The sequence below is a fragment of the Arachis duranensis genome, chromosome 10 (assembly GCF_000817695.3).
Source record: "Arachis duranensis cultivar V14167 chromosome 10, aradu.V14167.gnm2.J7QH, whole genome shotgun sequence".
In the NCBI taxonomy this organism is placed as follows: Eukaryota; Viridiplantae; Streptophyta; class Magnoliopsida; order Fabales; family Fabaceae; genus Arachis; species Arachis duranensis.
The window spans coordinates 97,200,244-97,216,625 of record NC_029781.3 but is presented as its reverse complement, the minus strand read 5'-3'; the positions used below and the strand labels follow the sequence as shown (position 1 = coordinate 97,216,625).

The 16,382-nt window shown below is 33.1% G+C and overlaps 1 non-coding gene across 5 annotated transcripts; it reads right to left on the bottom strand.

Moving 5' to 3' along the window:
- Positions 1 to 9,116: 9,116 nt before the first annotated feature.
- LOC107471093 (uncharacterized) lies at positions 9,117 to 13,750 on the bottom strand. 5 transcript variants are annotated; one of them, XR_008003784.1, is made up of 10 exons: positions 13,276 to 13,750; positions 13,022 to 13,156; positions 12,390 to 12,448; positions 11,929 to 12,308; positions 11,724 to 11,758; positions 11,329 to 11,409; positions 10,729 to 10,781; positions 9,734 to 9,852; positions 9,577 to 9,653; positions 9,119 to 9,482 (listed from the first exon to the last, which is right to left on the bottom strand). It is a non-coding gene; the product is annotated as an uncharacterized LOC107471093 (transcript). The 5 variants fall into 5 exon arrangements; XR_001588554.3 differs by having other exon boundaries at positions 11,329 to 11,758; positions 11,929 to 12,064; positions 12,147 to 12,308; XR_008003783.1 differs by having other exon boundaries at positions 9,117 to 9,482; positions 11,329 to 11,758; positions 13,022 to 13,187.
- Between the last annotated feature and the right edge of the window lie 2,632 nt (positions 13,751 to 16,382).

Sequence of the window (16,382 nt, the reverse complement as noted above, 5' to 3'; positions counted from 1 at the left end):
AAATTGTTTAATTTTTTTTTAAAATAAAAAATAAAATATTTAAAATAAAAAATAAATTATGTAAAATTTATTAAATATTATTTATTTACTTTTTATAATAATTTAGATATAAAGTGATAGACACCATAGTATTCATCTAAATTAATAGACATATATTATCACTTATTAATATACTGGTATAAATTAAATCGTTGAGAAAAGTTAAATGAACAGTAGTTATGGTTTTTGAGTTATGCATGACGTGAGAGGTGAGGCCCGTATAACCTTCTAGAATCTAGAATAACTTAGCTTATTAGTTAGGAAAAGTATGAGGAGCCAATAAAATATTTATACAATGTGTATAATAGAGATTTATGGAGTATTAGAGATATAATCATTAGTATTTCTTTTTTCATTAGCTAAAGCTTTAGGATGAGTGATATCATGATATGGTATTAAACCACTAGATCCGAAAGGTTAAGAGTTCGATGTTTGGTGAACTCCAAAATCAGTTTAATTTTTCGGGAAGATGTTTATTATTTCTAGTACCCGAATAATTATTTTAGATAGTATGAAAATGTTCATTTTATAATTCAATAACCCATTGTATACATTGTATAAATAGTCTATTATCTCCCTAGTAGAATCTTATTAGTTATCACTATCTATCCACCACCATTCCCATTGAAGTTACTATTAAATAAATCTATAATTTATTACCTTTTTTGGTGCATGTCAATTAATATTATTAGATTGTCCTGATTTAATTTTTGTTTTCAAACTATTTTATATAAATCAAGTAACTTTTTTTTTGGGTAGAGAAGGGTCATATACCCCAACAGCACCAGAAAAAAAGAATACAAGCTAAAACAAAACACTAAAAAAGTATTACTTGTAACTTCTCAACATAAGAATATCCATAGTGTCAGAGCAGAGTGCATAAATAGTATTTGGAGGGGAGCATAAAAATTATAGAACCCATAAAAAAGATTTTGTCTTAGCTAAAATATTAGCCACCAAATTTATTTTTTAAAGTATATAATTTCAATGCACTTAAAATTTTTTTCACGAAAATGACAATGTCTTCAAAAAAAGTTGTACACGATACTGAGTAAGGCACCCATGCTTAACGAAATTAATGACCATAGCAAAATCCAACTCAATAATCACATGATAGAACTCATTAGCAATAACAATCTGTAGTCCTTTAATTATCCCCCATAATTCAGCTTACATGATCGAACATCTCCCTAAATTACAAGAAAAATTCGTGACAAACTTACCCAAGTGATTATAGACAATACCTCCACAGCTTGCATTCCCTATTTGATTGAAGAAAGAACAATCACGTTAATTTTTAAGAGTGGATCATTCGAGGCACCACCAAACTAGCTTCCAATTGGTGTTGGTCTTCTTTGGAGTAATGCTGGTCTTTATCACTAGAGCAAAATCATAGCACCTGCTGATAATAGACACAACCACCCCATTAGGATAAAAACTCTTTCCTTCGAACACATGTTTGTTTCTAGAATATCACAAAGATGATAAAGTCACTCCAAACCGAACAGGCCAATCACCAGGAGTCAACAGGTTCCAACTAAGCCATTCCATTGGGTTAAAGTTAAAAAAATCTCTTATGGAAATTTGGAGCTGAAGTAAACACTAAGTATCTGTAGCAAAACGGCAGTCCCTAAGCACATGCAAAGCTGTTTCATTACTATGAGGGCACCGAGGGTAGGCAACATCATGGGATAAATGTCTTCTGTACCTTTCATCATTAGTGAGAATAGCATCATGGGCCACTAACCATAAAAAATAGCGGATTCTTTTCGGGCATTTCCATCTCTAGATGCGCTTGAAGATATGATTATAGACTCTCAGGTTCTCTTGTAACGAGTTATAAACATATTTCAAGGAAAAAATTCCATCAGAGGAGTTAGCCCACGCAATTTGGTCACCTTCCTTCCAAGCCGAAGGCAGAAACAGGGCCACTATCTTTTGAACCGCCCTACCCGGAAGCAAGCTCTTCAGTTTGTCCATGTCCTAGTCCCTTGAAACGGTGAGAAAATCTGTAAGTAAAATTCCTGAATCAGAGACTTCACTTACCTGAGGGTGGAGCTTATTTAGGCTTCCCATATTTGGTACCTAGTTGTGTTTCCAAAATCTTATTTGAGATTCATCGCCTATACGCCAAATTAAATTGGCTTGGACATCCTTCCAAGAAGAGCATATACCCTTCCACAAATTGGATTCATTTTTCCTCCTCCTGATGAGAGGAATAGTATCATTGCTGCATCTGTATTTTGTCCTTATGACTTTCGACTAGAGGGAGTCTCTTTTCTCGATCAGACCCCAGCCTACTTTCATCATGAAGGCTCACTTTAGATCTTTGGCAGTTCTAACGCCAAGACCACCGCCGGCTTTGGTTTAGTAACTATCCGCCAGTTTAAGAGATGAACTTTTTTGGATTGCTCTGCTTCTCCCCAAATAAAGCTTCTGCAATTATGATCAATAAAGTCACAAGTAGTGGTAGGTAATAGAGCAATTTGCATAGTATAAAAAGGCATAGCAGAGAGGACAGATCTTACCAAAGAAGTTCTCCCTGCTAGGGAGAGGGAGGAGGCTTTTCAGTTGTTAATTCTTCTCTTGATCTTAGCTTTGATTTCCTTGTACATGTCCTTTGTCATTCTAGAGTGAATGATTGGAACACCCAAGTATTTACCCAGGTAATCAGTTCTAGAGAAGTTTAAGCAACTGCTAATATCATGTCTCACTTAGTGCCCCACATTCTTAGAGAAAAAAATTCTAGTTTTTTCACTGCTGATTTTCTAATTGGAGCTCGTGCAAACTCTTCTAAAATTTTCTTAATAATGTCTGCCTGCTCCATATTTGCTTCTGCAAAAAATATCAGGTCATTTGCAAAACAAAGATGGAAAAGCTCGGGAGCCTCTCGATTTAGCTGGATAGCCTTCCAAAACCCCATACTAACCGCAGTGTTAATAAGATGAGACAGTCTTTCCATGCAGAGAACAAAGATGTAGATAGATATCGGATCACCTTGGCGGATACCTCTAGAAGCGCAGAACTCATTTAAGGCATCCACATTCCATAGAACTCTCATTCTAGTAGTGGAAATGAATGTACAAATAAGCTCAATGATATTGGGAGGAAGTTCAACATCCAAGACGGTTTCCTAAACAAAGCTCCACTTCAACCTGTCGTAAGCTTTCTCTAGATTAATTTTGATAGCCATCCAATCTTTGGGACCCTTTTTGTTTCTCATAGAGTGAATGATCTCTTGAGTAATGATGATATTATCCGATCTCTGTTTCTCCGGTACAAAGCTACATTGTGTAGGACTGACAACCTTATCCATAATTCTTCTTAACCTATTGGCCAGAGTTTTGGTGATCACCTTATAGAAAATATTGCATAAACTGATCAGATGCATTTACTTTAGATTGATAACTGGTTCCACTTTTGGAATAAGCGTTATAAGAGTTTCGTTAATTTTCCCTACTTTCTCAGGAGTAATAAAGATTTCCTCAATAAGCTTGACTAGGTTCATACCAATTGTATCCTATTGATTTTGGTAGAAGACTGTTTGAATACCATCAATACTTGGTTTTTTAAGACTCCCCATATTGAAAACCAACTCTTTAATTTCAGAGAGAGAAAACATACTACCCATGGCATCCAGGTCCTCTTAAGGAAGGGTCGGGAACGAGTTCTTCAAGATAAAATCAGTAGTTAGGGTATCAGCCGAATAAAGGTTAAAATAGAACATAGAGGCGATGTCCTCCAGAGCAGTTTTGTCGCTTACCCAGTTACCATCCATGTCTTAAAGACTGAACACCTTAGTTTTCCTTCTTCTAGCTAATGTAGTCCCATGGAAGTACTTAGTATTGCGATCTCCAAATTCAATCCACTTTCATCTAGATTTCTGGAACTACATCACTTGTTCTTGAATAAGAATTTCTTCATATTTCCTCAAAAGAGAAGCTTGTAAGTCTTGAAGAAAACAATTATTCTAAGAGTTCATGCTAGTTGTAATCCCATTTAATTGCCTAATAATTTTGCTTTTCCTTTTTAGAATATTACCAAAAACATTGAAATTCCAGGACTTAACTGCTTTTTGAAAGCTTAAGATGCAATCAGACCAAGAGCCCTCCAGATTTCAATTACTACTAACCATGTTAGAAAAATTGGGGTGAGATAGCCAAGCGGCCATAAATCTGAATGGTCTACAGCCATCATTAACATTATTAGGGAGAGAAAAGTGAAGACATATGGGGTTATCAGATTTAAAGCTAGGCAGATGTTTAACATAAGCATTTGAAAATCAAATTTTTCACTCCAGGTTACAAAGTCCATGGTCTAACTGTTCATACAAACCTCCCCTTCTCCAAATAAAAGGCCAACCAAAGAAACCCAAATCAAGTAGCCCAGTCTCAGAGACGCAGGATTGAAAATCCTCACAAGCATATCTATTTTTATTACAGCCACCTCTTCGTTCATGATCATAAAGAGTAGCGTTAAAATCCCAAATCAGACACCAAAGAAGATAATTTTAATTTCATGATTGAGATCACAAATATTATTCCAAAGGTTTCTGCGATTAACCCTTTGGGGGTTACCATAAATATCAAAGAGTAGCCACGGTTCGGAATTCTCATAATTTACTTTCATGTTAACCATCTGGTAATTATAGCTAATCACATCCACTCTCCAGATACTAGTATCCCAGAGACACCAAATGCCCCTGACTGTCATCTAGCCTTTTCAATAAAATAGCCATCTAGCTCAAATTTCTCCCACACCAACTTGCCACGGGAACCACTTATTATATGAGTTTCAGTAAGAATTAAAAAACTAACCTTATGCTCCTTTCGCAAGTCTCTGATGAGGCTGGAAAAGGTTTTCTCCCCTACCCCATACAATTCTAGGCTAAGAGATTCATAAAAGCAGCAATAAAAAAGATGAGGTCCCAAGACCATATCCGTTTAACATAGCTCTTGAGCCATAACACCCAAATTCACTAGGTTCATCGTGTTCTGACTTTCTTTCCCATGATGGAGACTCCAATTCGATAGTGAGGATTATGGTGGCTTGTCAGGTGGAGGATTCTCTTTGTGTGTTGACTGGCCCCTCATTCTCGTCGACGATTCTCCCTGATTTAAGAACGCATTCTTCACATGAGCCTTCATGAATTTCTTGGTTAAAACATTGAAATCAGGTTGATGAGAATTGCATTATATATGATATGTGTGTGATTTTAAAATGGTTGATGAGAATTTTTTAGTCTAGTTCACTATGAGAAAAACATTAAAAAAATAGAGAGAAAATTAAGTTCAATAGTAAAGATCTACTAAATGTCTTTGTTCGTCCATATATCAATTTTACAAAATTACAAAATACTATACTATAAAACCTTGGAGAGTCTAGAGTAAAGAGAGTGAAAAATTTGTATTATTACAAGATTTCTATTGTGATTTGTAAAGATTGTGAAGTATAATTCTTTCATGATAGGGAATGATGATGACTTTCAAGTGTTATTTCCCTATCACATGAGTTTTTTTTTATGTGAAGGTCCTTGAGTTGTATGCGAAGCTTGTTGACGTCATTGTGAGTTTTCGAGGATCTACCCGAAATCCTCAATTTCTTGCTTTGGGTAGAGCTTCTACTTTGTCAAGGCTTGTGGTTACACCGGATGTAGTGCTGGTAGCATCCCCATCCTTTGTTGTTGATTTAAACCACGATAATAATGATAGTTGTGATATCAGAGATAATTGTATGTTTGGTGAGCTTGCAATTGCGATGGAAGCTACTCCTAATATAAAAAAAACCCATTATTGATTTCGTAGAAGCATATTAGAGAGAATATGCTATATGCAGGATTATGGTAAGGACGAGGAGCTTGCCATGATAGGTGATGATAGTGAAATGAGGGCTTAAATGGCATTCCAACAGAGGGTCTATCAAGTTTCAAAATTCAGTGATACCCGCCTCACTTTTTAAAATTGAATTTGGAGGCAATGGCATGTCAAGAATTTTTGTAACATGAAGTTTGCTTTAGGGTGCATGGATGCGCAAGATATGTCAAATCCAAACCAGTTCTATCTTGGTCAATCATTCTCTAGCGAAGAGGAAGCTGTGTTAAGTGTGAAGAATTATAGCATTTGTCGTGGGTTAAATATCGTGTGTTAGAGTCAGATCACATCAAGTACAATGAAGAGTGCAAAGAGTTTGAAAAAAGTTGCAATTGATTGATTCAGATTACCCATTGACAAAAAGAAGGGTCTTGAGAGGTTAAGAGGTATAATGGACCTCACATATACTTGGTAACAGATGTGTCGAGTGATCACAGGCAGCTTGACCACTATGTGATATGTTTGTTCATCTTTCCAATGATCAGGGTCGATGCTATTGTCTCGATAAAGGTGCTACAAAATGCAATATAGGATAGTTATGGTTTTAAACCAAGTTATAGAAAAGTTTGGTTAGCAAAACAAAAGGTAGTGGCACAAATTTACAGAGATTGGGAGAGGTCGTACAACGAGTTGCTAAGGTGGGCATTAGGTGTGCAGGTGATTATTCCGAGTAGTGTTGCGATTCTGAAGATGCCTCCTTTAAAAGTTGGTGGCCAAATTAATGAGTCATATGTTGAAGTTTTCAAGCATTGCAAGTCACTTGTGAGTATTGACGGGGTTCGTCTATATGGTAAATAGGGAGGGACATTGCTAATTGAGATTGTGCAAGATGAGAACTCTAACATCATCCCAATCGTTTTTGCACCTGTTGAGAGAGAAAATGCAAAATCATGATCCTTTTTCTTGTCCAATTTGCGACAGCACATCACCCCACAACAGGAAATACTTATGATATCTGATAGACACAATAGGATCAAGGCTGCTTTAGAGACTCCTAATGAAACTTGACTTCCACTTAGTGTGTATTGTACCTTCTGTATTCGTATGTAGCAACATATTTTGTACTAAATTTCAAATGCAAAGATGCTAAAAGATTTCTGATAAATATTGCATATGCAAAATTTGAGATGAAGTTTTACTATTGGTTTAATATTTTGCGAACTGAAGACTCTAACTCCGTTATCATCATTCTAAAACTAATATTATCAACATTATTACAATCATTCTAAAACTAATACGTTAATAATTAACTTTAATTTAATATAGTTTTACTACGAATTTTAAATACTAACCTATTCACGCATACGTCTAACAACATGACTACATGAGTAACACCATCCAATCGGTAGAGATGATCTGTTTTCTTTCTATTCTCCATTACTAATACCTTACTTACTGGAAATTTGCTGGATTACCTTGGTCTTAGCCGGATTCTCTCAAGGGAGGTAGAGTATAGAAGTTCGAATGATAAGTCGGAGCGAGTAAAAACAAATTTTATAACGTCTTCTCAAAGTAAATTGTTTTTAACATACATTAATTTATATAGATGTTAAGTTTTCTAATAAATCGGTTTAAGTTAACTTGATTTATCCACATTTTTTAATCCTAGTAAATCGGTTTAAAATAAACTTAATTATTATACAAAGTTATTTTTTTACTAAATCAATTTACGCAAAACAATTTAATAGGATATAATAAATCAATTTAAGTTAAAGCGATGTAAGGATTCTCTGATAAATCATAAATTGTTTTAAGTTATATCCATTTATTAAAGTCATTTGGAAAACGAAAGTCAAAACGGGACAATTTGGTACTATTGAAAGCTAATCAATTTAGAAGCATGATTTACCCTATTTAAACTTTTTGGTAATATATTAGGGTAAAAGCTAGCTAATTAGGAAATGTTAGATATTTTTTCAAAAGAATATAACGTTTTATTAAGCACCTTTTAATTTCTAAACCTATATTTAGTGGACCAAATTATAATAGAAGTTAGAGTCATTTTAATGGGATGCTTTTTGGTATTATTTAATTGAATTAATTTAAAAATAAAATTGGTATCTATTCTATTATATAAAAATCGGATTTCTCTACTTAATGATGGAACTGACGTGGTATGCTTTTGAGAGTATTTCCCGATTTATTTCTTTTAACTCATTAAATACAAGTTACTACGGTGAATTAATTATAGCAACTAATTGATTTGATTATATATTTAAAGATCACACAATTTATTATAATTTATATCAAACAATTAATTATTAAAAGTGTACAATTTATTTCTTTTAATTCATTAAATATAATTTATTACAGTAAATTAATTATATCAACTAATTAATTTAATTATATATTTAAATATCACACAATTTATTATAATTTATATCAATTAATTATAATTCATTATATCGATTATTTTAATTTATTAATTTATAAGGTACATATTAAAATAGATAATTTGTTATTTATTCTAATTGAATATAATAAACACAAATTAATTTAGTTAAGAAAACCATTGTCTCCTAAAAAAGTTAGAAGAATTAATATTATTAGTATAGAAATTAAAAAATTATTAAATTATACAGTTTAAAAACAAGGCCATTTAAATTTATAGTTAAATTTTTTCAATTTATATTTATAATCCAAACTTATCAATAGTTTATAATATAATTTCACAAGTTATAAAATGTGATATTAGTCATTATTATATATATAAAAAATGTAACTCATTTAGTATTTAAACATTTTATTTTTTATTAATATTATTATAATAAGACACTACAAGATTTTTATTTATTTGTGGCAGTTTTTTTTCTTATTTGTAGAGGTTTATAATCCCACCAAATGGTTTGTGGGGATTTCTAAAACCCCCAAAATTTGAGGTGTCACGAGGTCTTTTGTGGGGGTTTTTAAAAACCTCCACAATCTATTCAGTGGGGGTTTTGTGTGTATTTAGTGGGGGTTTTATATTTAATTTTTGTGGCAGTTTTTGGTCAATATTTTTGGCGATTCAAAACTCCCACAAAAAGACTTTTCCATTTTAAAAATAATAGGTATTTTGTGGAGGTTTCAAACCTTCACAAACCTGTCTATAATTTTTAAAAATTAATTTACATTATTCTTACACTACTGATAATTTATTATTAAAAAAATATTTAAACAAGACATTAAAAATGTAAAAGAAAATTAAAAGAAAAGAAATACTTCAAAACAAAATATAGTACACTACCATCATTTTTCAGTCACATTAATTACAACTACAAATGAATAGTATATTTATACCAGTAGAATCTAACAGCAACTCAAATAAACCTATTCAAAAAATAAAGTTGTCCAAATGCTTTGTAACATCAAAGAAAGTCTAAACAGCACAATGAGAAAATGAGTTACTAAACCATTGAATTAATAACATGCTAGTGGTTAACATGTGAAAATATGCAAGGAAAACATCTTTATTCTTGGTGAAAATGAGTCAGAACCAATCTTCATTTCACTAAACATGACTGTTAGATATATTAACAAGGCCAATTGACATACGTACAAAGCTTCACTACAATATTGATGCATCTCCAGCATCTGCCAATCAAGGAAATGAAACTCCTTCAAGATTTTAATACTCACTTACAAGAGAATACAACCCTGAAAAGAATGACAGAGGCACACTGCAAACCTTTTCTAGGAACGATGACAACAGGTGCTGCTTTGCAGTGGTGGAAGCAGTACTCTTCAACACTTCCCTGTAGCACGCTGAACAAAAAAGAAACATACTCTTGCATCAGAAATTTAGAACAATATTGGATAACTGCAGAGGGAATGGAGAGGCAAACCTCTGAATTAAGCTTCTGCCTCTTGATCCCAGAACTACAGCCACAGGTTTGATCCTCTCTGCTTCCTTGCAAATTACTTTTCTTGCATCACTTTTCACAATCCGAGCCACTGTCTTCACCTACATATAACATAACAAGGATTATTAACTAGGTACTATTGGATTGGAATGTCCACGGTAGATTTGAAGTTCATGCCTAGCAAAATCTAGGTGTAACATAGACAAAGTATTAGAACAAAAAACATGAGAAGAATGATCAAATTCATTCATTAAGTGTTTATACATAATCATTAATTTGTTGAATTCTGTTTTCTCATTCTCATTTTGGTCTTGATGTCAAGATTTTGTCAATTTGCAGGAATGACAAACCCTCTATGACTCAAGAATAGCATAGTTCCTGCTTCTTATCTAGTTTCCCCAAATTTACCCCTTTTTTCTTGTTAATTCAATTTAATTTACTTTAATTGGACCGAGAATTAATCCCATTGGTTCAATATTGAGAACTTCTTTCTATAAGTTATGTGTGGATTAGCATCTGCTACACACTGTAATTAACTATTTTACTCTGAAGAAAGTAACCCCAAGAAGCAACTATTTTGGCAGAACAACACATTATGGAGTAGAGTTGATATGAGGAAACAGCAGCTACAAGACTCTGAGCACAATGATATAATCTAGAATGTAACACTTCTCAGACTTATCTCACAAACTGTGGATGGCTTCAGTTCCAATGATATAATCTAGAAAAAATATAACAATCTTAATCTAATGTAACTAATAATATTAGAAATAAATACATTAAAATTGTCATTAAAAACCAGAGTAGCACAACTGAAAAAATGTCAATGTAATTTACCCTTTATTAATTTTTCTAAGAAGGATTTTACATTCTTTTCAAGTTTCAACTTATGGTCTCTAATTGTGCTTCCAAAATTTATTAGGGAAGAGATGCCTCTATAAATCAAGAATTCAAGATACATCTGTGATGTGCCTTACGTTGAACCGTCTCTTGGTGCCATAACTATTACAACAGCTTCTGGAAGCATAATCTGAAGAGAGAACATACATTTACATAAGCAATGAAAGAAAGTATAAAGGAATCACCTAATAAATAATAACTTAGTTCCGTAGAGTAACAAAGGAGTGCAAAAATTTATGCCAAATTATATAGCAGGTCCATAAAAGATTTCAGGAGCATAGAAGCCTGTATGTTCTATATGAAGTGTACTCTAAACTTTATGTTCAGTAGATAAAGGTCTATAGATGAATCTATCATGACAGTTATGAGTACAAGAATTTGACATAAAAGTAGAAAACACCATCATTAAAAACAACTTTATGAGTACTAGATAAGGTGCATCCAACTCTTAATAAGCTTTGAAAAGATTTGGCATATAATAGCAAGATACATACCAAGTCTAAGTACACTACTACAAGCAAAATAACCACCAAGGTTTTTTCCAGTATTAGCCAACAATTTTACAATCCCATCCAACAATAAAAGAAAGACATAAAGAACATATTTCAGAATAACCAGCTAGAGAGAGAGAAAAAGAGAGAGAGAAGAAGAAGAAGAAAGAAAGAACAGAGGATGACCTGTAATATAGCATTAGGTCCTTGAGTCCACCAACTAGCACAGGCATCAAATAGCAGAGCTACAACTTCTGTGCTCTGAGCCTTTAAAAAAACCAACAAACTAGAATCATGTAGTAACAAGTTATCACTTATCACCATATAATAACACCTGTAGTAATTGTATCGAATTCATGACTCTAATTCTAAAATAAAAACTAAGTGCAACAAGTTCAAGATAGTTCGGTCTCCTAAGATATTCCACGTAGTATTGCAAAATAAAAATTTATAGATTTAAGAAGCATTATTAAAAATAACTAAATAGATAAATATAGTAATAACAAAAAATAAAAGACAAATGGCAATTAATAAAAAAAAAAGTTTTGAGGATGAAACCAAATATTCCACTCGAAACAAACCTTTTGGAACAGGGGGTAGCACTAGAACAGGAAGCCTGCATGAAGAAGTGAACAACAATATATAAGTAGAGATCATACTGAAAAACAGAAGAAAAATCGAGACAAAAATAAGGAACATAGCTTATCCTTCAAGAGTATGAAGATTTCTCTTTATGTAATGCAACAAGCAGAAAGCAAATATAGCAACTAGTATGATCAAGCTTACTTGTTCCGCATATAAGACATTATTCGACCCTCGTTTAGAAGGCCGTGATCTTCCAAAACAACATCAACAACATCATAACCTCGAAGAGTCAAGCTCTCATAAGCAGAAATTGTTCCAGAAATTGCAAATAGTGGACCTAGAAAAATGTGCAAGCCTTTTGCATTAACATATAAATTGAGACATATATTCATCTGAAATTGAAATTGTAACTAAAGTACCAAAATTCTCGAGCACCAAATTCACTTATATAAGTCACATTAAAGTGATCCAGAAGCACCGGGACTCGCAACTCCACCTGCAGTTTCCACCACACACATAGAAGTTATTGAAGACTCTGTGGAGAATTGTTGCTTCTCTCTGTAACCCTTTAGATTCTTTTCCTGAAAATTACAATATTAAGTTTGTTAATTGATCCTGCTAAAATTCTTTCATGTTAAACTACTAGTCTAATATTATCTTACCTTTGCTTTCTGCATTGTGTTTTTAGCATTAAGCACTCTGATTCCATTACTACTTTCACCTGAGAAAGAAAGGAAATTTCAGTTATAGTACTAAGAACTTCTCAGATATTATCTTCAACTCACTTTTTATTCCTTTCATATCACTTCTATAATATCTATGGACATGTTTTCATGTTAAAGCTACAAAGAAAGCATAAACAATTACAGGTTAGTTGTAATGTTCATACCCTTCAAATTATTAAAAAATACTTAAATACTATAATTATCACTATAAAAATTGTGAATATTTAACTTTGTTCTGACGTGAACATTTCTTGAATATGTATTCTAACCTGATTTCTGTAAATATATAGATGTAAAAACAAAAAGAAAAAAAGTGCTCAGCTCCAAAATTTAACTCCAGTTACCAGCTTCTGTCAAATTTGATTTGGAGAGTAAGGAACCAAAATAGAAGATACATAGATAAAATAGTTCAGTAAATTAGTCAGAGAACTTCAACCACAGGAATCACTCTACACGAAAACAAATGAAAACTGAAGAAGAAAAGAAAACAAACTAAAACAGTGGCTTGATTCAAAAGCTTTCAACGCGGCAACTACAGCGGCAAGAAGTCCAAGTGCAAAAGCACTCACTTTCTCAACCTCATGCTCAAATGGCAACAGCTTTTGAATGAGGTCTTCTTCCGTGACGAGAGGAGCTTGGAGGTGCTGATTGTTGAACTAAAGCCGGAATAGCTCCTCATTCGATAATCGCGTTCACCACTTCCTCTGCAAGACACAACCATTGAAGGACTTACACCTAGAGACATGCACGACCGAATTTTTCAAAAATTGAAACAAAGGGAGCAACACACTAGGATATCGAGGAAGAGGAACGGAGGATTTACCATTTTTGGCAAGATCGGCAAGCGCGTGAGTGGCGCGCTTGGCGGCGGCTTGATCTGACTCCTTCCATGAGAAAGTGGAGTTGAGGATGGAAACCTGCTCCTGAACCTTGGGAAGGATGGCGTCGCGGGCGTTGCCAGTTACTCTCCCTTTGATCTCAGACGCTACGGTGAGCTTGATGCCTGATGGTGACAATGGCGAAGAGATTAGTACCGCGGCGGCTAGTAGATCTAGGGTTCATTCTCAATCTTCTCCCTTTTCGATTTTTTTGGACAAGTTTTTTCTTGGAGTTAACTTTGCATTGTTTGGGTTTAATCAGAGTAGGTTAGAGATTGGTTATTGGTTTAGAAAATTGGGCTTAAAAAGTTTAAACTAGCTTTAATCAATGGGGGTTTTATATTTTGCCATACATAAAATATGTTATGGAGGTTTTATAAAACTTCCACAAAAAAACTCCCATAAACAAGTAAAAATCTTGTAGTGAGATACATGTAATTTTATGAGAATGATATAACATGGACTTTGGTTATCTAAGAATTGACTAAATAGCTGGTATAATTCCACGTCATAAACCGACGAATGCTAACAATTGGAATGATAAAAAAAAGGCCAAATAAATATTCGTAACGATTAATTGCGATTTGGAACTTAATAGAAATATATTAAATTTTCATGGGTGAGATTGTAGAACCTATCCACATGAAAAGGACGGGGACAGGGACATAATTACCCTCTCCATAAGACCTGTTAAAACAATACGAATATAAAATTATCGATTTTTTTTAATATATATACTTTTTAATTTAATAACCTTAATTCTTGCCTTCAATTCGAACACTTTTTTTCTAGACACATCCTTAATCATGATTTTACATCTCTCTTATTAACATTAAAAATTGTTAACCTTTGATTTTAATTATAACTTTATAAAATATTTATAGTAATAATTGTTATATATGTTTTTTGTTTAATTTTTTAATAAAAACTCCATATATTTTTATTAATTATTCCGTGCACAAACATTGCCAAATAAAATAGTGTAAGAAATTAAAAAAAATATATTTAGTAATTTAGTAAAATAATAATTCATTTTACAATAGAATAAATTATATATCAAATAACAAAAATTGTTATTAGTTTCTCTTCCTACAAAATAATACTCAACATGGTGTTCCAGTAATGTTATTAAGGAATATTAACTAACTTAATAGCTTTTGTAATGGCATAAGTCTGAGTTTGAAAAATTGAAAATCATGGCATAAAATGTCAAATTTTAAGAGGTAACAATATTGATGATATTATTTTGACTTCAAGAATGAATATGATGCTAACAAATAAAATTGTCGCGGGTAAATTCAACCAAAAACAAATCTCCATAAATATTGTTATCAATGAGAAATTATTCTACTTAAAAAAAATCTATTTTTTTCTATGGTGTTTTTTTAAATGGACAGATCGAGAACTAATCCACTACGTATATGGTTGGCAGTGAGGCGGGTTTTTGCCTTACCCGGCCCTGCTCGCTGTCCTTAAACTTCTCAACTACTCGCTCCACCTATACATGCGAGTAGTAAAATATTGTACCCTAACCCTTTCCTATAGGTAGTAAAATGTTGTACCCTAACCCTTTCCAGCAAGTACCCTCCCCACTCTTACCTGTCTTATAACAATTAAATAATACTTTAAGATTTACATATTTATACATAAATTAAGATAAAAAATTAAAATTTATACATAAATCAAACTACAAATATAAAATTCATATAATATCAAACAACATGAAATAAAAAAAAGTAATGTCTAATCACTACAAATTTAACATGAAGTGTATTAGCATTACTCTAAATGTCAATCTCAATATTATTAGGAGTAACACTGTTGTTTTGTGTGCCCTCTCTAACATTACTAGCTATAAATAATCTTAAAGTATCTATGTTGAAAAAATTGAAAAATCTAAACAAACCATATAATAAAGTACTTATTGAAAAAATTGAGCAAACCATTACAACATCAATAATTAGATCCATTGCACATATATAAATCAACCAAAATCACAAAAGCTCTAATTCTCGAACAACATATATAAACTATTGCAATATGTCAACATCAGTAATTAGAACCCAAAGTCAATAACGATTTAAAATAAAAAATACAAAATGAACTATATGTAATGTAAAAATTCACACTCCAATGAAGAATCAATCATGAAACATATTTATTTTTATTTAAAATAATCTTAGAATCAATCATGAATTAGTACATAATATGGACAGAAATCATTGAAATGTAGATTAGACCCACTGCACGTATATAAACAAAATTGCAACACAAATTCACAACTTCACCAATAAAATTACAACACAAACTCACAACTTCACCAAGTAGAGATTCAATGAAATACAGATTCAGTCGTTCATAATGTGAAAGAGAGAGAGGGAAACTTATCTGCGGATAGATAAATAGAGGAGGAAGACAGCGACACGCTCAGGAGAAAGGGACTCTGGTAACAGACTCACACAAAGCTGTTGGGATGACCAAGTGATGAGTCTGTGGAAGAAGAAAAGAAGAACTTAACAGACTCACAATGTGATGGGAGAGAGGGGGCTTAAGGAATTTACCTAGAGAAAAAGGGGCTTAGCAGGAAGGTAGCGACGGGCTCAACAACGACGATGACAGGCTCAGCAGTGGCGACAACGAGAGCTGTGAAAGTTAGGGATGACGGGCTCAGTAGTGAAACGACAGAAGATGTGACGACAATGAGAGTTGTGAGGTTTTTTGTAGAAAAGTCGAGAAGAAGAAGACTTTGGGTGAGGATGACTGAGTTTCTTTGGCGTGACTATGGAGTATAGACTCAAACTAATCGTTGAATCTGTGATGTAAGACAAATTCTAATCCATAAAATGTGTTTATATGTATATACCCTGAGGCGGGTACACCTTAAATACGCCCCCGCTCGAACACTCGCCCTGAACAAAACCTGCCTCGCCTCGGGTCGAGTTATTATTCGTCTTGACCGGGTAGGGACGGGTCGGGTATTCACGGGTTTCGGTATTCCTGCAAAGTCTAACCACGTATTCATACTCTATTTATTAAGGATCAATCGCTTGCC